The 25,219-nt window shown below is 41.5% G+C and overlaps 1 protein-coding gene across 4 annotated transcripts in view; it reads left to right on the plus strand.

Annotated features, from left to right (window-relative positions):
• The window catches only part of mlip (muscular LMNA-interacting protein), a 135,416-nt gene that overhangs the window by 66,594 nt on the left and 43,603 nt on the right, over nt 1–25,219 (plus strand). The window lies entirely within an intron of this gene.

Here is a 25,219-nt window from a genome sequence, read left to right on the forward strand (position 1 = left end):
AGTTATTTTCTTCTTATGCCCACTTTGTTATGTTCAGATTGAAGGAGGCGACAACCAGGACAGAACTGCGGTTCTTTCAAGGTTTATTTTAAACCTTTGATCAATACGTGACACGTGTATGCTACTCTAAGTGAATGAGTGCGACTATGTGTAATATTAATAATGTAAATGTTACCAAGGGTTGTTGTCTGTGAGTGTTGGTTGTAATCTTTCGTCGAATCACGAGGGGCAAGACGAAGGACAGGCAATGGGTCGTGGGGAGGAGAGAGGCAGTGTAGTCTGGGTCCGAGCAGGGAGGTCGTGGATCGAGGAGGGCAGTCAGGAATCCGGTTGGATGTCGAAGGACATGGCTTGATCACGGAAGGCAGGGGAGTCACTGTGAACACACAAAGGGACGTGAACCTTACTTCCTTAACGTAAATGACCGCCATAACCACAACACCAGGGGGGAGCTTCACAAACCACGTTAAACCCAGATTTCGATCTAACAAAGGTCTTAACTCATTCTCTTTCTATGCCACATCAATGTGGAATGCACTCCCAACAGGTATAAAAGTAAGTGCATCTCTATATTCCTTCAAAACCGCTCTAAAACAACACCTCCAGGCAACTTCAACACTTTACTAATACCCTCCTCCATTCACATCCCATCTCCCCGGATTATAAACAACTCAAATGTACTTCTAATGTATATACTTGTTCTTATGCTATGTGAACTCACTATGTTCTCTGCTGGCTGTACATATCCTACTAAATAAGACCTACACTGTTTCAATTTCCACATTTCTCTGTTGATGCAATTGTTGATGACTGAAGTTCTGATATCAACCAAAGCTCCTCATCCCACCCCCCGGATTGTAAATAATGTAAATAATTCAATGTACATACTATGATGATTAACTTGTGTGATGACTGTATTATGTTGATAGTATATATTTGTACCATGAATTGATTAACGTGGACCCCGACTTAAACAAGTTGAAAAAAGTATTCGGGTGTTACCATTTAGTGGTCAATTGTACGGAATATGTACTGAACTGTGCAATCTACTAATAAAAGTATCAATCAATCAATCAAACCAGGGATACACAGAGAGAGCAAAGCAAAGGTGAGGAAATCACGGGGAAGGGGATTCCAGACGTGAAGCTTACGGGAAGGTTAGCGACGTTCTGGCAAAGGTTACTTGGGTCTGCTGGTCTTTATGCCGCTCCCTTTCATCAAGTTCAGGTGTGTCGATTATTGATTGACTACAGTCTTGTTGCTGCGCGGGCGTGCTGCGCTCAGCACGAGTGGGGACAAGTCTGAGTGCGCTGTTAAAGGAGGCGGCCGTAGCTCCAGCCGCCGAGGAAACGCGGGTTCGACGCCGCGTCATGACACACTTAGGAACAAGGACATATTTTGCGCCCCCTCACGCTCCACCGCGATAATAAATAGTATCAACTGGTTTTATAATTATTATAAGTACACGTTTGCATAACATTGTATCCTCATTAAAGGCCTACTGAAACCCACTACTACCGACCACGCAGTCTGATAGTTTATATATCAATGATGAAATATTAACATTGCAACACATGCCAATACAGCCTTTTTAGTTTACTAAATTGCAATTTTAAATTTCCCGGGAGTTTCTTGTTGAAAACGTCGCGGAATGATGACGTGTACGCGTGATGTCACAGACTGTTAGGAAAGATTAGCGCTGCGCACACACATAGCTAAAAGTCGTCTGCTTTGACCGCATGATTACACAGTATTTTGGACATCTGAGTTGCTGAATCTTTTGCAATTTGTTCAATTAATAATGGAGAAGTCAAAGTAGAAAGATGGAGGTGGGAAGCTTTAGCCTTTAGCCACACAAACACACGGAGATTCCTTGTTTAAAATTCCCGGAGGTGAAGCTGTCCTATGGATCAGAGCGGTCAAGCGAACATGGATCCCAACCAAATGTCAACCAGCAGTTTTCGGTGCGAAAATTGTGGTAAAAAGTCGCCACTTCATTTTTAAACTCGATTTATTTGTTTATTTATTTTTCTAGTCCGTCGCTATCGATATCTTCAAACACAAATCTTTCATCCTCACTCAAATTAATGGGGAAATTGTCGCTTTCTCGGTCCGAATAGGTCTTTTTGTTTGAGCATGTGCTGTCCGTACAGCTGCCGTCGACTTCTATCAGACACTGGCCTCAAGACACCCGTGGACACACACTTCCGACTATCAGGTACTATTTAACTCACTAAAACACTAGCAACACAATAGAAAGATAAGGGATTTCCCAGAACTATCCTGGTAAATGTGTCTAAAAACATCTGAATCCGTCCCAATACACGCACATTTTTTTAATTTTTAAACTCGATTTATTTGTTTATTTATTTTTCTAGTCCGTCGCTATCGATATCTTCAAACACAAATCTTTCATCCTCACTCAAATTAATGGGGAAATTGTCGCTTTCTCGGTCCGAATAGGTCTTTTTGTTGGAGGCTCCCATTATAAACAATGTGAATATGTGAGGAGCCCTACAACCAGTGACGTCACGCGCACATTGTCTGCTACTTCCGGTACAGGCGGGGCTTTTCTGTTAGCGACCAAAAGTTGCGAAACTTATTGTCGAAGTTTTCTACTAAACCCTTTCAGCAAAAACATGGCAATATCGCCAAATGATCAAGTATGACACATAGAATGGACAAGCTATCCCCGTTTAAATAAGAACATCTCATTTCAGTAGGCCTTTAACAGTAAAGAAAACAACACTCTTTTCTCGCCTCCTAACTTTGTCACAATATGTGTCCATGCACTATATTGCAATTGTATGAACTGGAAATGTCATATAAAAAATTTACAACATGAGGTGCCAAGAAATACATCAATAGTGGGGGCGGCATAGCTCGGTTGGTAGAGCGGCCGTGCCAGCAACTTGAGGGTTGCAGGTTCGATTCCCGCTTCCGCCATCCTAGTTACTGCCGTTGTGTCCTTGGGCAAGACACTTTACCCACCTGCTCCCAGTGCCACCCACACTGGTTTAAATGTAACTTAGATATTGGGTTTCACTATGTAAAGCGCTTTGAGTCACTAGAGAAAAGCGCTATATAAATATAATTCAATTCACTTCACAATAATGAATACAGCAAAAAAAATTAAGTATTGGAAAAAAAATGTGTCCATATTCAATCCAGGCTTCACGGTGGCAGAGGGTTTTAGTGCGCCTGCCTCACAATACGAAGTTCCTGCAGTCCTGGGTTCAAATCCAGGCTCGGGATCTTTCTGTGTGGAGTTTGCATGTTCTCCCCCTGAATGCGTGGGTTCCCTCCGGGTACTCCGGCTTCCTCCCACCCCCAAAGACATGCACCTGGAGATAGGTTGATTGGCAACACTAAATTGGCCCTGTTGTGTGAATGTGAATGTGAAGGTTGTCTGTCTATCTGTGTTGGCCCTGCGATGAGGTGGCGACTTGTCCAGGGTGTACCCCGCCTTCCGCCCGATTGTAGCTGAGATAGGCGCTAGCGCCCCCCGCAACCCCAAAAGGGAATAAGCGGTAGAAAATGGATGGATGGATATTCAATCCAATCCCCTTTAATGACAGTATATAGCACTATAAACAACCCACCTGTTTCCAGCATGCTGCACATAAAAAAGAAACAATAAAAAGTAATCAAATTAAAAGCATTTGAAATAAAACAAGTTAAAAATAAATCGTTAAATAGAAATAAAACCATAAAAGACACAGAGGACCTCAGCAATCATGAATACTGGGGCATATATTTGGATGAGGTCCGTGATGTACTTTGGTGCCGGTGTTGTGCCGAATTATGCACCCCCGCCGTAAAATGCACCCCCTGGCGGGAGCGCGCTTACGTCACTCGGTTGCGTCACCCGTCTCGAAAAGTAGCTAAACTCGGCTAAAATCGCCTCTTTCGGCATAAAAATGTACGTAACAAGGTGAATAATCCAAGTTGTCTTTACTTTGGATATATTAATGGATGGATTAATTGTTAGCCTTTAATGATTTCGCCACCATTCATCCATCCATCCATCCATCCATCCATCCATCATCTTCCGCTTATCCGAGGTCGGGTCGCGGGGGCAACAGCCTAAGCAGGGAAACCCAGACTTCCCTCTCCCCAGCCACTTCGTCTAGCTCTTCCCGGGGGATCCCGAGGCGTTCCCAGGCCAGCCGGGAGACATAGTCTTCCCAACGTGTCCTGGGTCTTCCCCGTGGCCTCCTACCGTTTGGACGTGCCCTAAACACCTCCCTAGGGAGGCGTTCGGGTGGCATCCTGACCAGATGCCCGAACCACCTCATCTGGCTCCTCTCGATGTGAAGGAGCAGCGGCTTTACTTTGAGTCCCTCCCGGATGGCGGAGCTTCTCACCCTATCTCTAAGGGAGAGCCCCAAACTCATTTCGGCCGCTTGTACCCGTGATCTTATCCTTTCGGTCATGACCCAAAGCTCATGACCATAGGTGAGGATGGGAACGTAGATCGACCGGTAAATTGAGAGCTTTGCCTTCCGGCTCAGCTCCTTCTTCACCACAACAGATCGGTACAACGTTCGCATTACTGAAGACGCCGCACCAATCCGCCTGTCGATCTCACGATCCACTCTTCCCTCACTCGTGAACAAGACTCCTAGGTACTTGAACTCCTCCACTTGGGGCAGGGTCTCCTCCCCAACCCGGAGATGGCACTCCACCCTTTTCCGGGCGAGAACCATGGACTCGGACTTGGAGGTGCTGATTCTCATTCCGGTCGCTTCACACTCGGCTGCGAACCGATCCAGCGAGAGCTGAAGATCCCGGTCAGATGAAGCCATCAGGACCACATCGTCTGCAAAAAGCACATCCACGACTTGGGGTTTATCAGTTATGGCACGTCGCCCGGGGGCGCCAGAGCTCCGGGCGACGTGCCATAACTGATATTTGCTGTCCCGAAAATGTATTGTCTACCTTGACAGCTTACTGTAAAGAATATATACACCAAAGTAAGCCTCTTTATGTACTTTTTTAGCGACATCAAGGAGAACGAATGTTTGCTGCTTCACTCGACGTGATGCAATACATGTATTTTAAAAATATGACATTTTCTTTAACTGTAAGAAGCTCATGGGTGGATGGATGAATACATTAATAAATGAATGCATCTGATACCTATCGTTGTTTTGGTTTTAAGAATTTTAAAAAAATAAATAGTAACTATAACGGTCTCAAGCCGTCGTCGCTCGGGTTCAGCAGATCACCATGGAAGGACATGCTTTTGAGCAGGTTTGACTCTTTTATTCTTTCAATAATTACGTCATTTGCCGGGTTGCTTTTCAATCAATCAATCAATGTTTACTTATATAGCCCTAAATCACTAGTGTCTCAAAGGGCTGCACAAACCACCACGACATCCTCGGTAGGCCCACATAAGGGCAAGGAAAACTCACACCCAGTGGGACGTCGGTGACAATGATGACTATGAGAACCTTGGAGAAGAGGAAAGCAATGGATGTCGAGCGGGTCTAACATGATACTGTGAAAGTTCAATCCACAATGGATCCAACACAGTCGCAAGAGTCCAGTCCAAAGCGGATCCAACACAGCAGCGAGAGTCCCGTTCACATCGGAGCCAGCAGGAAACCATCCCAAGCGGAGGCGGATCAGCAGCGCAGAGATGTCCCCAGCCGAAACACAGGCGAGCAGTACATGGCCACCGGATTGGACCGGACCCCCTCCACAAGGGAGAGTGGGACATAGAAGAAAAAGAAAAGAAACGGCAGATCAACTGGTGTAAAAAGGGAGTCTATTTAAAGGCTAGAGTATACAAATGAGTTTTAAGATGAGTTTTAAGGTGAGACTTAAATGCTTCTACTGAGCCTTTCAGCCTTTCCGTCCGCTGCTCGCTGCTCGCTCCTCGCTCTCCTTCAGTCGGTCGCGTCGTTGTCTTGCGCTCCGTCTCTCCTTTCCGTCTCTCTCCGATCGCTCTTTATCGGCTCCTGCAGGCTCTCCAACTCCTCTCTTGATCTCTCCTCCTTCTCCCCTTTTATACAGCAGGAGGAGATGAGTTAACTGTGTGCAGGTGTGTGTGCCACGCACCTGATTCAGATTGTGGCGGGGTCGCTCGCAGAAAGCCCCGCCTCTCTGCTCCGCCGCATCCTCCGCCTTCTTGCCGTCGGCCCGTTGGCTCCGCCTCTTCATAGTAACATTTTTAAAATCAATCCTAAAACAAACAGGAAGCCAATGCAAGGAAGCGAGAATTGGGGTGATGTGCTCCCTTTTTTTCGGTTCCTGTTAAAACTTTTGCCGTAGAGTTCTGGACTAACTGTAAAAGTGAAAGTGCATTTTGCGTTAGAGTCGTCCAGACGTGATGAGATAAAAGCATGCACGGCCTGTTCAAATTGTTTAAAAGATTGAAAATATTTAATATTTTATTATAGCCGAAGGGATAGGGTGAGAAGCTCTGCCATCCGGGAGGAACTCAAAGTAAAGCCGCTGCTCCTCCACATCGAGAGGAGCCAGATGAGGTGGTTCGGGCATCTGGTCAGGATGCCACCCGAACGCCTCCCTAGGGAGGTGTTTAGGGCATGTCCAACCGGTAGGAGGCCACGGGGAAGACCCAGGACACGTTGGGACGACTACATCTCCCGGCTGGCCTGGGAACTCCTCGGGATCCCCCGGGAAGAGCTAGACGAAGTGGCTGGGGAGAGGGAAGTCTGGGCTTCCCTGCTTAGGCTGTTGCCCCCGCGACCCGACCTCGGATAAGCGGAAGATGATGGATGAATGGATATAGCCGAAGGGGATACAAACTTGCTTTACAACGGCGTAGATTGGTTTGTCAAATTTAAAACCACTGTCTACAACAGGGGTCGGGAACCTTTTTTGGCAGAGAGAGGCCAGGAAAGCCAAATATTTCAAAATATATTTTTTAACACTTAATACAATTAATTGTAAAACCAACATTTTTATAGTACAATATGTCTCTTATTCTTTTCAATAACATTGTTTTCCTGAAGCTAACCAATAATAAATAAAATACTTTTTACCACTAATGCGACTTCTTGAACAAGTTCGGTAGAAAACGGATGGATGGATTCAAATGCATGAGAATGTTTTATATTTTGAACGTTATATTTAACACTGATTACCAGCGGAATTATTCATTACTTATCCTGTTAAGCAATGCCAGCTGAGATTGATCGAAGAGCCAGATGCAGTCATCAAAGGAGCCACATCTGGCTCGAGGGAGGCTGGTGGCTGTGGAACGTACAGAGTTCTTAAGAAAGTCCAAGTCAAGCAGGGGATCACTGTTGCCTAGCAGCACAAGTTCAGTTTTCTCCTCGTTTAGCTTTAAAACATTTTGAGCCAACCAGGCCCTGACGTCATATAAGCACTCAAGTAAGGGTACCAGGGGGCTTCTCACATTTAAAAAAAATATATTTGGCCGTTATCTGCATGAAAATGGGGATGGGGGGTTGATGGATGAAGTTGAGTCTACTAATTTTACACAGAAACTTCTCCTTGACAGGTAAAACCTAAACAACTTCAGAGTAGTTATCATAACACCTACAAATTCTTCCAAACGAATAAAAGAATTGTGTGGTCAACTCTGCGAAAAGCAGCAGTCAGGTCTAAAAGCAATACAATGGCTGAACTGCCGGGATCAGTCATTAAAAACAAGTCATTAAAAACCTCTAAAGGGGAACATTATCACGATTTCTGAAGGGTTAAAACTAATACACATCAGTTCCCAGTGGCTTATTTTATTTTTCGAAGTTTTTTTCAAAATTTTACCCATCACGTAATATCCCGAAAAACGGCATCAAAGTGCCTGATTTTAACCGTCGTTATATCCACTATCCTGTGACGTCACAGCATGAAGCCACCAGGAACAAACATGGCGGATAGCACAGAAAGGTATAGCATAGTAGCTCGGATTCAGACTCGGATTTCAGCGGCGCAAGCGATTCAACAGATTACGCATGTGTTGAAACGGATGGTTGGAGTATGAAGTCAGGTAGCGAAAACGAAATTGAAGAAGAAACGGAAGCTCCCTGTACGATCAGTGTCAGAGCTTGGTCCGCATTGCCGGCAGTAAGTCGGTCACGTTTCCAGTGAGGGTTGGACTGCGCCAAGGCTGTCCTTTGTCACCGATTCTGTTCATAACTTTTATGGACAGAATTTCTAGGTGCAGTCAAGGCGTTGAGGGGTTCCGGTTTGGTGGCCGTGGGATTAGGTCTCTGCTTTTTGCAGATGATGTGGTCCTGATGGCTTCATCTGGCCGGGATCTTCAGCTCTCCGTGGATCGGTTCGCAGCCGAGTGTGAAGCGGCCGGAATGAGAATCAGCACCTCCAAATCCGAGTCCATGGTTCTCTCCCGGAAAAGGGTGGAGTGCCATCTACGGATTGGGGAGGAGACCCTGCCCCAAGTGGAGGAGTTCAAGTACCTAGGAATCTTGTTCACGAGTGGGGGAAGAGTGGATCGTGAGATCGACAGGTGGATCGGTGCGACGTCTTCGGTAATGCGGACATTGTACAATCATAGCCACCAGCAGAGCGAGCGATTCTGACGGAGAAAGCGACAATTTCCCTATTAATTGGAGCAAGGATTAAAGATTCGTGGATGAGGATAGTGAGAGTGAAGGTAGAGTGGCCGTGCCAGCAACTTGAGAGTTGCAGGTTCGATTCCCGCTTCTGCCATCCTAGTTACTGCCGTTGTGTCCTTGGGCAAGACACTTTACTCACCTGCTCCCAGTGCCACCCACACTGGTTTAAATGTAACTTAGATATTGGGTGTCACTATGTAAAAGCGCTTTGAGTCACTTGAGAAAGCGCTATATAATTATGATTCACAAGGACTAGAGAAAAGAAAAAAGAAAAAGACGAGGGCAGTGGGAACGATTCAGATGTTATTAGACACATTTACTAGGATAATTCTGGAAAATCCCTTATCAATCAATCAATCAATGTTTATTTATATAGCCCCAAATCACAAATGTCTCAAAGGACTGCACAAATCATTACGACTACAACATCCTCGGAAGAACCCACAAAAGGGCAAGGAAAACTCACACCCAGTGGGCAGGGAGAATTCAGATCCAGTGGGACGCCAGTGACAATGCTGACTATGAGAAACCTTGGAGAGGACCTCAGATGTGGGCAACCCCCCCCCCTCTAGGGGACCGAAAGCAATGGATGTCGAGCGGGTCTAACATGATACTGTGAAAGTTCAATCCATAGTGGCTCCAACACAGCCGCGAGAGTTCAGTTCAAGCGGATCCAAGACAGCAGCGAGAGTCCCGTCCACAGGAAACCATCTCAAGCGGATCAGCAGCGTAGAGATGTCCCCAACCGATACAGGTGAGCGGTCCATCCTGGGTCTCGACTCTGGACAGCCAGTACTTCATCCATGGTCATCTGATTATTGTGTTACTAGTGTTTTAGTGAGATTATAAAGTCATATCTGAAAGTCTGAGGGGTGTGGTGACCGCCAGTGTCTCTGAGTGGAGCCGTGGAGGAGCCAAGAAAGTCGCAGCTGCCTCTCTTACAGCTGCAGGAAGAACGACACAAGATCCGCATAGGTTTACGGTAAGAGCCAACTTATTACCTCAATTTTCTCACCGAAACCTGCCGGTTGTCATGTGGCAGAGAAACATGTTCGCATGACCGCTCTGTTCCATATTAAAGCTTCACAACAAACAAAGAAACACCGGTTGTGTTTGTGTTGCTACAGCCGCTCGAAAAACACCGCTTTCCACCAACAGCATTCTTCTTTGTAGTATCCATTATTAATTGAACACATTGCAAAAGATTCAGCAACACGGATGTTCAGAAAACTGTGTAATTATGCGATTAAATCGGACGACTTTTAGCCGGGAGTGGTGCTGGGATAAAATGTCCGCTATAACCAATAACGTCACAAGCACGCGTCAACATAAGCGTCATCATTCCGCGACGTTTTCAACAGCACACTTCGCGGTAAATTTAAAATTGCAATTTAGTAAACTAAACCGGCCGTATTGGCATGTGTTGCAATGTTAATATTTCATCATTGATATATAAACTATCAGACTGCGTGGTCGGTAGTAGTGGGTTTCAGTAGGTCTTTAAAACTCTGTTAAAATTTAAAATGTTTACAAAGAACAAAGAAGAAGAATCATGATAAACTAATTCATCTCACTATATTATATACATCAATCAATCAATCAATGTTTACTTATATAGCCCTAAATCACTAGTGTCTCAAAGGGCTGCACAAACCACCACGACATCCTCGGTAGGCCCACATAAGGGCAAGGAAAACTCACACCCAGTGGGACATCGGTGACAATTATGACCCAGTGGGACGTCGGTGACAATGATGACTATGAGAACCTTGGAGAGGAGGAAAGCAATGGATGTCGAGCGGGTCTAACATGATTCTGTGAAAGTTCAATCCACAATGGATCCAACACAGTCGCGAGTGTCCAGTCCAAAGCGGATCCAACACAGCAGCGAGAGTCCCGTTGACAGTGGAGCCAGCAGGAAACCATCCCAAGCGGAGGCGGATCAGCAGCGCAGAGATGTCCGCAGCCGATACACAGGCAAGCAGTACATGGCCACCGGATCGGACCGGACCCCCTCCACAAGGGAGAGTGGGACATAGAAGAAAAAGAAAAGAAACGGCAGATCAACTGGTCTAAAAAAGGAGTCTATTTAAAGGCTAGAGTATACAAATGAGTTTTAAGGTGAGACTTAAATGCTTCTACTGAGGTGGCATCTCGAACTGTTACCGGGAGGGCATTCCAGAGTACTGGAGCCCGTACGGAAAACGCTCTATAGCCCGCAGACTTTTTTTGGGCTTTGGGAATCACTAATAAGCCGGAGTCCTTTGAACGCAGATTTCTTGCCGGGACATATGGTACAATACAATCGGCAAGATAGGATGGAGCTAGACCGTGTAGTATTTTATACGTAAGTAGTAAAACCTTAAAGTCACATCTTAAGTGCACAGGAAGCCAGTGCAGGTGAGCCAGTACAGGCGTAATGTGATCAAACTTTCTTGTTCTTGTCAAAAGTCTAGCAGCCGCATTTTGTACCAACTGTAATCTTTTAATGCTAGACATGGGGAGACCCGAAAATAATACGTTACAGTAATCGAGGCGAGACGTAACAAACGCATGGATAATGATCTCAGCGTCTTTAGTGGACAGAATGGAGCGAATTTTAGCGATATTACGGAGATGAAAGAAGGCCGTTTTAGTAACGCTTTTAATGTGTGCCTCAAAGGAGAGAGTTGGGTCGAAGATAATACCCAGATTCTTTACCGTGTCGCCTTGTTTAATTGTTTGGTTGTCAAATGTTAGAGTTGTATTATTAAATAGAGTTCGGTGTCTAGCAGGACCGATAATCAGCATTTCCGTTTTTTTGGCGTTGAGTTGCAAAAAGTTAGCGGACATCCATTGTTTAATTTCATTAAGACACGCCTCCAGCTGACTACAATCCGGCGTGTTGGTCAGCTTTAGGGGCATGCAGAGTTGGGTGTCATCAGCATAGCAGTGAAAGCTAATACCGTATTTGCGTATGATGTTACCTAGCGGCAGCATGTAAATGCTGAAGAGTACAGGGCCAAGGACCGAACCCTGGGGAACTCCACACGTTACCTTAACGTAGTCCGAGGTCACATTGTTATGGGAGACACACTGCATCCTATCAGTAAGATAAGAGTTAAACCAAGACAGGGCTAAGTCTGACATACCAATTCGTGTTTTGATACGTTCTAATAAAATATTATGATCGACGGTATCGAAAGCAGCGCTAAGATCGAGGAGCAGCAACATAGATGATACATCTTACTTCCCTATTCATTATTCATTCATTTTTTGGAATGTCATTATTTATAGAGTATCTTGTGAACAAATTGAGAACGGGAAGTGAACAAAAGTGTTAGCAATTGCTATGTAATGAAAAAGGGGATAGGACTAAGTAAACGCTGTTCTCCTTTTCAAACATGTTGAAAAGAGAAACTGGAATAAGTGGTAGAAAATGGATGAACGGATGTATGTATGTTGAAAATAAACTCAAACCAGAACCAATGTATCACATTGCCCTGATGAAATTGTGAGATGAAAGTGAATTCAAGTTGTGTAATCATCAAGAGAAATGAATCCCTATGTAAATTATTAATCAAAAGGGAAGTCACACCTTGTAGTTTCCCGCTAGAAAACATCAGTGTGTGTCTGTGTTTCAGTGCATTGGATACAATGAAACCGCTAAAATCAAGGTTCAAAGAATTTCAAAACAGTCTCAGTTTATTCAAACATGCATTCGATGCAATGTAGTGCATCACATAGTTTCAGTTGATTCATCCGACCCCTTTTCATACCATAGCAATTGTAACCCATTTCTTTCTTTTCTGTTTGTAACACAACAGTGAATAAACTAATAAGTAAATACATCAAAAAAAACATAATAAGGTAAACAAATTACAGACTATTTAAAAAAAAAAAGTTCAAGATGTTTATCCTAATTCTTCTTCTTTGTACATTGTAAACACTCGGAACATAATCTTAAACTGAATCATATCATTGCTTTGTTTGATTTCCTTGCTTAATCCATTCAATCAATCAATCAATCAATGTTTACTTATATAGTCCTAAATCACTAGTGTCTCAAAGGGCTGCACAAACCACTACGACATCCTCGGTAGGCCCACATAAGAGCAAGGAAAACTCACACCCAGTGGGACATCGGTGACAATATTGACCCAGTGGGACGTCGGTGACAATGATGACTATGAGAACCTTGGAGAGGAGGAAAGCAACGGATGTCGAGCGGGTCTAACATGATACTGTGAAAGTTCAATCCATAATGGATCCAACACAGTCGCAAAAGTCCAGTCCAAAGCGGATCCAACACAGCAGCGAGAGTCCCGTTCACGGCGGAGCCAGCAGGAAACCATCCCAAGCGGAGGCGGATCAGCAGCGCAGAGATGTCCCCGGCCGATACACAGGCAAGCAGTACATGGCCACTGGATCGGACCGGACCCCCTCCACAAGGGAGAGTGGGACATAGGAGAAAAAGAAAAGAAACGGCAGATCAACTGGTCTAAAAGGGGAGTCTATTTAAAGGCTAGAGTATACAAATGAGTTTTAAGGTGAGACTTAAATGCTTCTACTGTGGTGGCATCTCGAACTGTTACCGGGAGGGCATTCCAGAGTACTGGAGCCCGAAATGAAAAAGCTCTATAGCCCGCAGACTTTTTTTGGGCTTTGGGAATCACTAATAAACCGGAGTCCTTTGAACGCAGATTTCCTGCCGGGACATATGGTACAATACAATCGGCAAGATAGGAAGGAGCTAGACCATGTAGTATTTTATACTTTATACTTTTATTTTATACATTCCAACATTTAATTCCACTTACTGATTTGCTAAAGGTCTTAGGCAGTGGTGTCAAACTCAAATATAGAGCGGGCCAAAATTTAAAACTGAACAAAGCCGCGGGCTGAGGTTGAACAAATTAACCCTTTAATAGGGACCCAAACAAGTTCTGCATTGAATATTGACCAAGCAAGGCTTATATAACTTTATAGAGACATGCAAAATCCAGTTTCAAATAATATTAATTAAAAAAATATCAATGGCATACAAAACACAAATTTAAGGCCTTTTTTCGGCGGCGGGTTTGAGTTGGGGTGGGGTTTGGTGGTAGCGGGGGTGTATATTGTAGCGTCCCGGAAGAATTAATGATGCAAGGGGTTCTGGGTATTTGTCCTGTTGTGTTTATGTTGTGTTACGGTGCGGATGTTCTCCCGAAATGTGTTTGTCATTCTTTATTGCTGTGGGTTCACAGTGTGGCGCATATTTGTAACAGTGTTAACCTTGTTTATACGGCCACCCTCAGTGTGACCTGTATGGCTGTTGACCAAGTATGCCTTGCATACACTTGTGTGTGTGTATAAGCCGCATATATTATGTGAGTGGGCCGGCACGCTGTTTTTATGGAAGAAAAAGCGGACGTGGCGACATGTAGAGAACGGCAAAAGCAGTGCTTTTACGGCCCGCCCCTAATATTATTGTCCGGGTGGGAATCGGGAGAAATTCGGGAGGGGCACTGGACATCGGGAGTCTCCCGGGAAAATTGGGAGGGTTGACAAGTATGAGTATTAGCGGTGAATGTGGTGTTACAGCGGCGGGCCAGCTCTAATGTTAATTTGATATTGCCTCAAGGGCCAAATTAAATTACACGGCGGGCCATTTTTGGCCCGCGGGCCAGAGTTTGACAGCCATGGTCTTAGGTGTTGGGTTGCGTGTGATACACGTTTTGAATTATATTGTCCTCTGAGGTTATATTTCTCCTCATTAATGGAGAAAACATGTTGCACATTCTTAAAGACCTACTGAAACCCACTACTACCGACCACGCAGTCTGATAGTTTATATATCAATGATGAAATATTAACATTGCAACACATGCCAATACGGCCTTTTTAGTTTACTAAATTGCAATTTTAAATTTCCCGCGAGTTTCTTGTAGAAAACGTTGCGGAATGATGACGCGTACGCGTGACGTCACGGATTGTAAGGAAATATTAGCGCTGCACCAAACACGGCTAAAAGTCGTCTGCTTTAATCGCATTATTACACAGTATTTTGGACATCTGTGTTGCTGAATCTTTTGCAATTTGTTCATTTAATAATGGAGACTATAAAGAAGAATGCTGTTGGTGGAAAGCGGTGGATTGCAGCTGTCTTTAGCACCGAGACACAGCCGGTGTTTCTTTGTTTGTTGTGAAGCTTTAACACAGAGCGGTCAAGCGAACATGTTTCTCTACATCAACCAGCATGTTTTTGGATGGGGAAATTGTGATATATATCTTACCGGAGAAATCATTGGATTATTCGTCGTCCTGCAGCAGCTGTTTAAAAGGCAGCTGTTAGCTTGGCTCCCTCGGCTTCTCTCTGAGACACTGCGTGTTCACCGCAGCCATCCGACCTTGAGGTATGCCTTTGCAATCTTTAAAATCTCACTAAAACACTATTAAAACAATAAGCAGATAAGGGATCTTCCAGAATTATCCTAGTAAATGTGTCTAATTACATCTGAAATGCTCTCACTGACGCGGCCCGAAGCCGTCGCTTTTTTTTTTTTTTCTCTAGCCCTTCACTATCAATATCCTAAATCACGAATCTTTCATCCTCGCTCAAATTAATGGGGGAATTGTCGCTTTCTCGATCCAAATTGCTCTTACTGCTGGAGGCTCCCATTAAAAACAATGTGAATATGTGTGGAGCCCTGCAACTCGTGACGTCACGCGCAAATACTTCCGGTAAGGTCAGAGCTTTTTCTATTAGCGACCAAAAGCTGAGAAGTTTATCGTCGATGTACTCTACTAAATCCTTTTCAGCAAAAATTTGGCAATATCGCGTATTTGATCAAGTATGACACATAGAATGGACCTGCTATTCCCGTTTAAATAAGAAAAATCTAATTTCAGTAGGCCTTTAAGTAGCAGGTTATGGCCAGAGGCGGGTAGAGTAGCCAGAAATTGTACTTAAGTAAGAGTACAGTTACTTTAGAGATTTATTACTCAAGTAAAAGTAAGAAGTAGTCACCCAAATATTTACTTGAGTAAAAGTAAAAAGTATGTTGTGAAAAAACTACTCAAGTACTGAGTAACTGATGAGTAACCTGATTACGGCAACAAATAATGCACAAAAACATAAAAATAGCAATGAGCAAATTCAGAGCCAGGAATATCTCTTAAGCAACTAAAACAATAATATATATTAAATAATAGTACATTAAAATAAAAATAAAAAAAATGGCACATTGAGCCACAATAACTTAACAGCACCATTGCCTCAGTAGGCATTCATTGATTTGATTGATTGACTGAGTGATTGAAACTTGTATTAGTAGATTGCACAGTACACTACATATTCTATACAATCGACCACTAAATGGTATCACCCCAATAAGTTTTTCAACGTTTATCAATTACTTAATAAATGACCAAGTCGAGGTGATCTACCTCATACATACACACACATATCATTTATACACACACATATCATATATATATACATATATATGTATATATACAGTATATAATTTATATTTATTTATTTTGCCGTTTTTGTTGACATGTTAAAGATGTTTTAATGAATATACATGCATGTTTAACATATAGATTCCTATCTTTCATGAAGACAAGAATATAAGTTGGTGTATTACCTGATTCTGATGACTTGCATTGATTGGAATCAGACAGTAGTGCTGATAACGTCCATGTTTTCAAATGGAGGAGAAAAAAAAGTTCCTCCTTTCTGTCTAATACCACATGAAAGTCGTTGGTTTTTGTCATCTTATTTGTCCAGCTTCCATATTCGTTTTCATACACTTTACAAGAAATACATTGGAGGCAAACTCCGTAGCTTGCTAGCTTGTCTGCGCTGGCTTTCGGAGACTCTTATTTTGTTAGCGCGGTCGCGATTTAGCGGCGCTTTTATTGTGAAGACAGGAACTGTGAGATCAGTCTTTAGGCTTTTGACGGGAAGTACGGTTGAAATAAAAAGTGTCTTTTTTCCTTTACACTTTTGATTGATCGATTGAAACTTTTATTATTATATTGCACAGTACAGTACATATTCCATACAAATGACCACTAAATGGTAACACCCGAATAAGTTTTTCAACTTAAGTCGGGTCACGTGACCGCCTGGCTCTGTTTGATTGGTCCAACGTCACCAGTGACTGCATGTGATTGGTAAAACGCAGGCATGCGTGTTGTACATTGAAGCTCTGTCATAAACCAAAACAAACATTAACAGATCGATAAAAAAAAGTAGTGAGTAGCGAGCTGAATGTAGATAAATGGAACGGAGTAAAAGTAGCATTTCTACTCTATAAATATACTCAAGTAAAAGTAAAAGTATGTTGTATAAAAACTACTCGTAGAAGTACAATTTATCCCAAAAGTTACTCAAGTAAATGTAACGGAGTAAATGTAGCGCGTTACTACCCACTTTGTACATAATTTTAGCTGTTTGCAAATGCAATATTTTTGATTCAATAAATAAAGGGTTTGTTTGTTCTCCATATCCAACATTATGTATTAGTGAATGAAGCAAACATTTGTAGTTGTTTCCCCATATTTCTACACAATAACTCAGATATGGTAAATCTAGTGAGCACTACAGAATATGAAGCGATTTTTGTTCCAGAACATATTTTGCTTTATTCATTATTGACGTGTTTCTTGCTATTTTATGTTGTATGTTTTTTTACATGAGGTTTCCAGTTCATTTTATCACTTATTATTACACCCAAAAATGTATTTTCTTTTAGGCTTTTAATGTCTACTCGTTTTTGTATATGTGTTTGACTTTCCCTTTTACTGTTACCTATTAGCATTATTTTAGTTTACTGAGATTCTAAGTCTGTTTTTGTCAAATCATCTTTTTAATTTGTTAATTTCTTCTGTTATTGTTTGTATTAGTTTCTGTGTGTTCTCTCCTGAACAAAACAGAGTTGTATCATCTGCAAATAACACTAATTTTAAGTCTTTTGTAACTTTACAAATGTTTGTATAAAGATAAAACAATTTTGGTCCGAGTATTGATCCCTGAGGTACGCCACAAGATATGTTTCAGCTCTGTAGACGTGTGTTCTCCTAGCTTACTGCTGGTTAAGCGGCTTCTTAACCAGTTCAAGACCAACCCTCTGATTCCATCCCTTTCTAATTTTTCCATTAAGATAATATGATTGATTGTGTTGGATACATTTGTTAAATCCATAAACAAATGTGTTGCTATCTGTTGCATTGGTTATTTCTTCCGTTATTTCGATAATGCCATTGATGTTAAAATATTGGCTCTGTATCCGTATTGGTTGTCTGTGAGTGTTCCATTTTTATTCATGAATTTGTCCAATCTGTTAATTAGTTTTTCAATAATTTTAGAAAATTGTGGAAGTAGGAGAAACAGGTCCATAGTTTGTAAACTCGTTTTTTTCTCCAGTCTTATAAATCGGTACAACTATTGCTATTTTCTGCTATTTATTTGTCATGCCTGGTAATCAGTGTTATGTTTGATCATGTTTATGTTTCGTTTTTGGACTCTCGTTTCCCGTTTTGCACTTCCTGGTTTTGTTTGTCTCCATAGTTACGCATTAGTTTCCACCTGGTCTCCAAGTCACGCCCTTGCCCTCAGTCCCGCACCTGTTTCTCATCATCATAGCCACTATTTAAATAATTCGTTTTCTGTTCATCGGCCTGGGAACTTTGCATACGGACGCTTTACCTACCGGGTTTTTGTTGCTCATCCTCCATGCCCTCGATTACCTGCTACGCTACTTGCTTTTCATGCCACTTTTTTTGGTCACAGTAAGTGTTTTGTTTTAGTTGTTTATAGCCATGCCATCGTGCTGTTTTTGTTTATAGTTTATTATTATTCATGCCATCGAGCAAGTGTTTTTGTTTCCTGTTTGTATTTTGTAGCCTAGTATTATACCTCCTTGTGAGCGCCCTTTGTTTGTTTATTTTTGTATTTAGCGTAATAGTAAATTCATCACGTACTCACACTCACGTCTCGCTCGTGCAAATCATCCTCTGCGTGGAAGAAGCAAAACAAATCCAAGTTCAAGTCCTGACAGTATCATCTGGGAATTTGCCTGTTTGAATTGATAGATTGCTGATATATGTACAATTTTCTGAAATATCTTCAATAACCTTTTATATATTTTCCGTAACAATTCTGTTACAAACGGTTAAGATCTTGTTTTTTTTTATTTATTATATTTTTTTTGAGGAACATTGAGTTGGGATTTCTGTCCATAGTGTCATTCAAGTCCTTAACTGACTTGGGATATGGAATCTTTTCCTCCAGATTTGGTCCAATGATCACAAAGTACTTATTGAAGCTTTCAACTATACAACCATCAATTTTATACCGCTTGTCCCTCTTGGGGTTAAGGAGGTCCTGGAGCCTATCCCAGCTGCATTTGGGCAGGAGGCGGTGTACACCCTGGACAAGTCGCCACTTCATCACAGGGCCAACACAGATAGACATCATTCACTTTCACATTAACACTACTTTCTTTATATTTTCATTTTTAACATTTCTGTCTGAGAAGTATTTACTGTCTCCTTTATAAATGTATTAAAATATGTTATGTATCATTAACTGCACAGGGAATGTTTTAAGTAACAATTAACTGTCATGCAAATATGAACTGAAACTGTTTAAAGTAGAAATAAAGGGCCCTATTCTGCTAAACCAACTTTTATTACCTACTGGTACCTGCTTTTGTGTATTTGGGATCTGCAGAAGTCCCTAAAATATAAAATAAAAAGTGAAGGCATGGCGGAGATATTTATAAAACAATCTTACCTTCCTTCATACTTCTTCCCAACGAGCAGTCTGGGATTTTTTTTAATACAGCCACAAATGTTAAAGTTTTAACCAAAAAGTTTTGCTCGTTTTCGACGCAGTAATCGATAAGCTTCTTTTTTTTCTCCAGCCTCTTGTTGTGGGGCAGACTCGCCTTGTACATGAAAACACATCTTTCGCTGTTGCCATTTGTAATACAAAGTTTTTGATTGATTGATTGATTGATACTTTTATTAGTAGTTTGCACAGTACAGTACATATTCCGTACAATTGACCACTAAATGGTAACACCCGAATAAGTTTTTCAACTTGTTTAAGTCGGGGTCCACGTTAATCAATTCATGGTACAAATATATACTATCAACATAATACAGTCATCACACAAGTTAATCATCATAGTATGTACATTGAATTATTTACATTATTTACAATCCGGGGGGTGGGATGAGGAGCTTTGGTTGATATCAGAACTTCAGTCATCAACAATTGCATCAACAGAGAAATGTGGACATTGAAACAGTGTAGGTCTTATTTAGTAGGATATGTACAGCCAGCAGAGAACATAGTGAGTTCACATAGCATAAGAACAAGTATATACATTAGAAGTACATTTGAGTTGTTTATAATCCGGGGAGATGGGATGTGAATGGAGGAGGGTATTAGTAAAGTATTGAAGTTGCCTGGAGGTGTTGTTTTAGAGCGGTTTTGAAGGAATATAGAGATGCACTTACTTTTATACCTGTTGGGAGTGCATTCCACATTGATGTGGCATAGAAAGAGAATGAGTTAAGACCTTTGTTAGATCGAAATCTGGGTTTAACGTGGTTTGTGGAGCTCCCCCTGGTGTTGTGGTTATGGCGGTCATTTACGTTAAGGAAGTAGTTGGACATGTACTTCGGTATCAAGGAGGTGTAGCGGATTTTATAGACTAGGCTCAGTGCAAGTTGTTTTACTCTGTCCTCCACCCTGAGCCAGCCCACTTTGGAGAAGTGGGTTGGATTGAGGTGTGATCTGGGGTGGAGGTCTAAAAGTAACCGGACTAGCTTATTCTGGGATGTTTGGAGTCTAGATTTGAGGGTTATGGAGGTGCTGGGGTACCAGGAGGTGCAAGCGTAATCGAAGAAGGGTTGAATGAGAGTTCTCGCTAGAATCCTCAAGGTGCTTTTGTTGACCAGAGAGGAGATTCTGTAGAGGAATCTCGTTCTTTGGTTGACCTTTTTGATCACCTTGGTTGCCATTTTATCACAGGAAAGATTAGCCTCTAGAATGGAACCTGGGTAGGTGATCTCATCCTTCCCGGTGATAACAATGTCACCCACTTTTATAGTGAAGTCACTGACCTTCTTAATTTTGATATGGGACCCAAATAGGATTGATTCCGTTTTACCTAAGTGTATGGATAGCTTGTTGTCAGCGAGCCAGGTGCAAATATTGAGGAGTTCAGCACTGAGGATTTGTTCCACCTGTGACTTGTCCTTGCCGGATACCAGCAGGGCCGAGTCATCTGCATACGTAGCGTATAATATGTGATGTTCATAACGTGTGTGGGTTCTGGTAATAGGTTACTGTCCCTTTAAGGTTGGACCGCCAAGTGACGGTTGTCGTAATATGAGTCAGTCGAATAAAGGGTGTTAACGAGACAGCAGTGTGTTGTTGTGCCGCAAACTTAATTGGTCAGTAGACTCGCTATGGAAGCGCTAAAAACTACAACAAAGATGTCGGGAAGAAGACCCAGTCAAGGTGGATGCATGAAAATAAGACTTTTGACTTTTATTAGTAGATTGCACAGTTCAGTACATATTCCGTACAATTGACCACTAAATGGTAACACCCGAATCAGTTTTTTAACTTGTTTAAGTCGGGGTCCACGTTAATCAATTCATGTTACAAAATGGCGCAGCCTGGAGAGATGGTCAGAAAGCAGCTTGTAAACGGTCAATAAAACATAATATACTAAATGTTGACCAAAGAACCACCATTACATTTTATGTCAACTACAATGAAGTGTTTTATATGTAGGAAAAAAAAAATGTGATAAGACCTCTATAGGTAAACTTCTCACCCATTAAAGATGCCTGACAGACACATAATGGAGAGATCAAGGCGTATGCAGAGCAAGCCTTAAAGGGGAACTTTTTTTATTTTGATTTTTCTATCACTCACAAAACCTATATAAGACAAGAACACATGTTTTTTTTTTATGCATTCAAAGTAGTAAATAAATGCATTTAAAATGGAGCTTATGGGAGTCGCTCTATTCTGCCTATAAAGAGCTTAAAACACCTCCAAACAATTCCATCAAGGTTTTATATACATGATGTAAATATATATGTAATATATTGTAGTAACAAGTACATTTATAATAACATCTATTATTTACATATTTTGCTCATTTTAAGCATGTGTCGTTCCCTTTTTCTTTCAACATTACTGATTACTACCAATTGCAGACTTTGTGAGAGCCAACAAACATAACAAAACATCACTTACTGTACAATGTCTGCTATAATTTCTCTGCGAGGAAAAAAGTGGGATGGAACCAAACTTCTTTTTGGGTCTTTTTCGCCATATCTGGGTCTAAGTTGGCTGTCAAAGTTGACCAACTTGTGGAATTATTCCCTCATTGTCCTACCATCCAGGTGAGAAGCATTATTTATGATCTAGAATAAACTTACACAAGCTCCGAGGCAAGAACGCAGCTCACCAGCTCATGATGTTGACATAGCCACACAAGCTAGTTAACTCTCTGTGATCACGGCTTTGCTATAATTATTTTGTCTGCATCAGCGCTTACAATAACAACATCACTAATACTGGGTTGATATTCAAGTTACAAAATGTTAGTGGGGCATTGTTGGAAGTTTTGGATGGTTATTTTGATGATTTTATGTCAGAACTTGGAATAAGGAGTGGACTCAGATGCAGAGATGAGGTTCTAATAAAGCTTTTATTTTGAAACCACTTTTTAAACCTTCGGAGCCAGAGTATTACGCACTTAATGATTAACAAGAAAAGACTGCGGAAATAATCCCGTAAATAGATAAACCAAAAATCACTCCAAAAATAGGAGGAAAAAACTAACAAAAAGACAAACTATCATTAAAGTCGTATCTACTATAAAAAAATAACACAACACGCTCCAACAGGAGGAAGAACAAAAAGGGCTATAACTTAATACTTAATAAAGATAAACAAAAATTTACTCAAACTTTGAGGAAGAAAAAAACTCGCCAAATAGGTTGGACGAAGGCTAGAATAACAAAGGTTGCTCAAAGGAGGAAAGAAGTACAATTCAAAATTACAGCAAGAGAATTCTTGTTCCAAAGAAGTAAACGTGGGAAGAAGCAAGGCTTGGATACAAACATGGACATGGACGTGGACGCTAGATTGACACGAAAGCTTAAGACGATCGGGCACAGGAAAATGGGAGGCATGAGCTTAAATAGAACATGATGGTAATGGGGAAACAGGTGGAAACAATCAAGGGTCAGGGATGACGTCAGACTGGTGACACAAAAAGGAAGGGCCTGTGATCTGAAACAAAAGGAGTTGCTTTTCAAAATAAAATATGAAAATCACAAGACAGAAAAAACCAAGACAAGACACTTTATAAGGCGGAAAAGATGACCGCCATTGAAAGCACACTTATAATTATGTTTATGTATGAGAATGCATTAAAATATTACATCGGCATTGTTTCTCATAATGATTGTGAACAACAGCTAAAATTGCCCAGAAAGTGTGGTTCCCCATCATACCCCGTTGGCATTTAAGAAGTACTGCTGAAGTTTGTGTTGCGTAGTATATACAAAGTGTTAATGCTGCAATTATATGAGACGTGGGCCCTAGTCTTTTTAGAAAGTCAAGTTAATTTTATTCTCCGTGTGACGTAGCGTCGGAACACAAAATAAGTAATTTCCTTTTTAATAGGTCTATAAAATGGCTTGAAATAGCCTTTTTTTTGTTGATCTTTAACGTGTAAAATGTTCCACTCTCTGTATCATGTACACATGTGGACTAACTGTATCATGTACACATGTGGACTAACTGTATCATGTACACATGTGGACTAACTGTATCATGTATACATGTGGACTAACTGTATCATGTATACATGTGGACTAACTGTATCATGTATACATGTGGACTAACTGTATCATGTATACATGTGGACTAACTGTATCATGTACACATGTGGACTAACTGTATCATGTATACATGTGGACTAACTGCATCATGTATACATGTGGACTAACTGTATCATGTATACATGTGGACTAACTGTATCATGTACACATGTGGACTAACTGTATCATGTATACATGTGGACTAACTGTATCATGTATACATGTGGACTAACTGTATCATGTACACATGTGGACTAACTGTATCATGTATACATGTGGACTAACTGTATCATGTATACATGTGGACTAACTGTATCATGTACACATGTGGACTAACTGTATCATGTACACATGTGGACTAACTGTATCATGTACACATGTGGACTAACTGATTATTATCTGACCTCAAGAGCGGATGGGTTAAATGCAGTGATGACATTTTGCAGTACATATATTCTATATGTCACAATAAAGCTCTTCTTCTAATTAGTCTGATTATGTTTTACAAACCCCGTTTCCATATGAGTTGGGAAATTGTGTTAGATCTAAATATAAACGGAATACAATGATTTGCAAATCCTTTTCAACCCATATTCAGTTGAATATGCTACAAAGACAACATATTAAATGTTCAAACTGATAACTTTTTTTTTGCAAATAATTATTAACTTTAGAATTTGATGCCAGCAAGAAAGTTAAGAAAGGTGGCAATAACTACTGATAAAGTTGAGGAATGCTCATTAAACACTTATAAGGAACATCCCACAGGTGTGCAGGCTAATTGGGAACAGGTGGGTGCCATGATTGGGTATAAAAGCAGCTTCCATGAAATGCTAAGTAATTCACAAACAAGGATGGGGCGAGGGTCACCACTTTGTAAGCAAATTGTCGAACAGTTTTAGAACAACATTTCTCAACGAGCTATTGCAAGGAATTTAGGGATTTTACCATCTACGGTCCGTATAATCATGAAAAAGTTCAGAGAATTTGGAGAAATCCCTCCACGTAAGCGATGATATTACGGACTTTTGATCCCTCAGGCGGTACTGCATCAAAAACCGACATCAGTTTGTAAAGGATATCACCACCTGGGCTCAGAAACACTTCATAAAACCTCTGTCAGTAACTACAGTTGGTCCCTACATCTGTAGGTGCGAGTTAAAACTCTACTATGCAAAGCCAAACCCATTTATAAACAAAATCCTGAAATGCCGCCGGCTTGGCTGGGCCCGAACTCATCTAAGATGGACTGATGCAAAGTGGAAAGATGTTCTGTGGTCTGACAAGTCCACATTTCAAAATATATTTGGAAACAGAGGATGTGGTGTCCTCCAGAACAAAGAGGAAAATAACCATTCGGATTGTTATAGGCGCAAAGTTCAAAAGCCACTATCTGTGATGGTATGGAGGTGTATTAGTGCCCAAGGTCATGGGTAACTTACACATCTGTGAAGGCACCATTAATGCTGAATGGTCCATACAGGTTTTGGAGCAACATATGTTGTCATCCAAGCAACGTTATTATGGACGCCCCTGCTTATTTCAGCAAGAAAAGTGTTACAACAGTGTGGCTTCGAAAAAAAAAAAGTGCGGGTACTTTCCTGGTCCGCCTGAAGTCCATACCTGTCTCCCATCGAAAATGTGGGGCGCATTATGAAGCATAAAATACGACAGCGGAGACCCCGAACTGTTGAACGACTGAAGCTCTACATAAAACAAGAATGGGAAAGAATTCCACTTTCAAATTT

Source organism: Nerophis ophidion, linkage group LG09 (assembly GCF_033978795.1).
Source record: "Nerophis ophidion isolate RoL-2023_Sa linkage group LG09, RoL_Noph_v1.0, whole genome shotgun sequence".
In the NCBI taxonomy this organism is placed as follows: domain Eukaryota; kingdom Metazoa; phylum Chordata; class Actinopteri; order Syngnathiformes; family Syngnathidae; genus Nerophis; species Nerophis ophidion.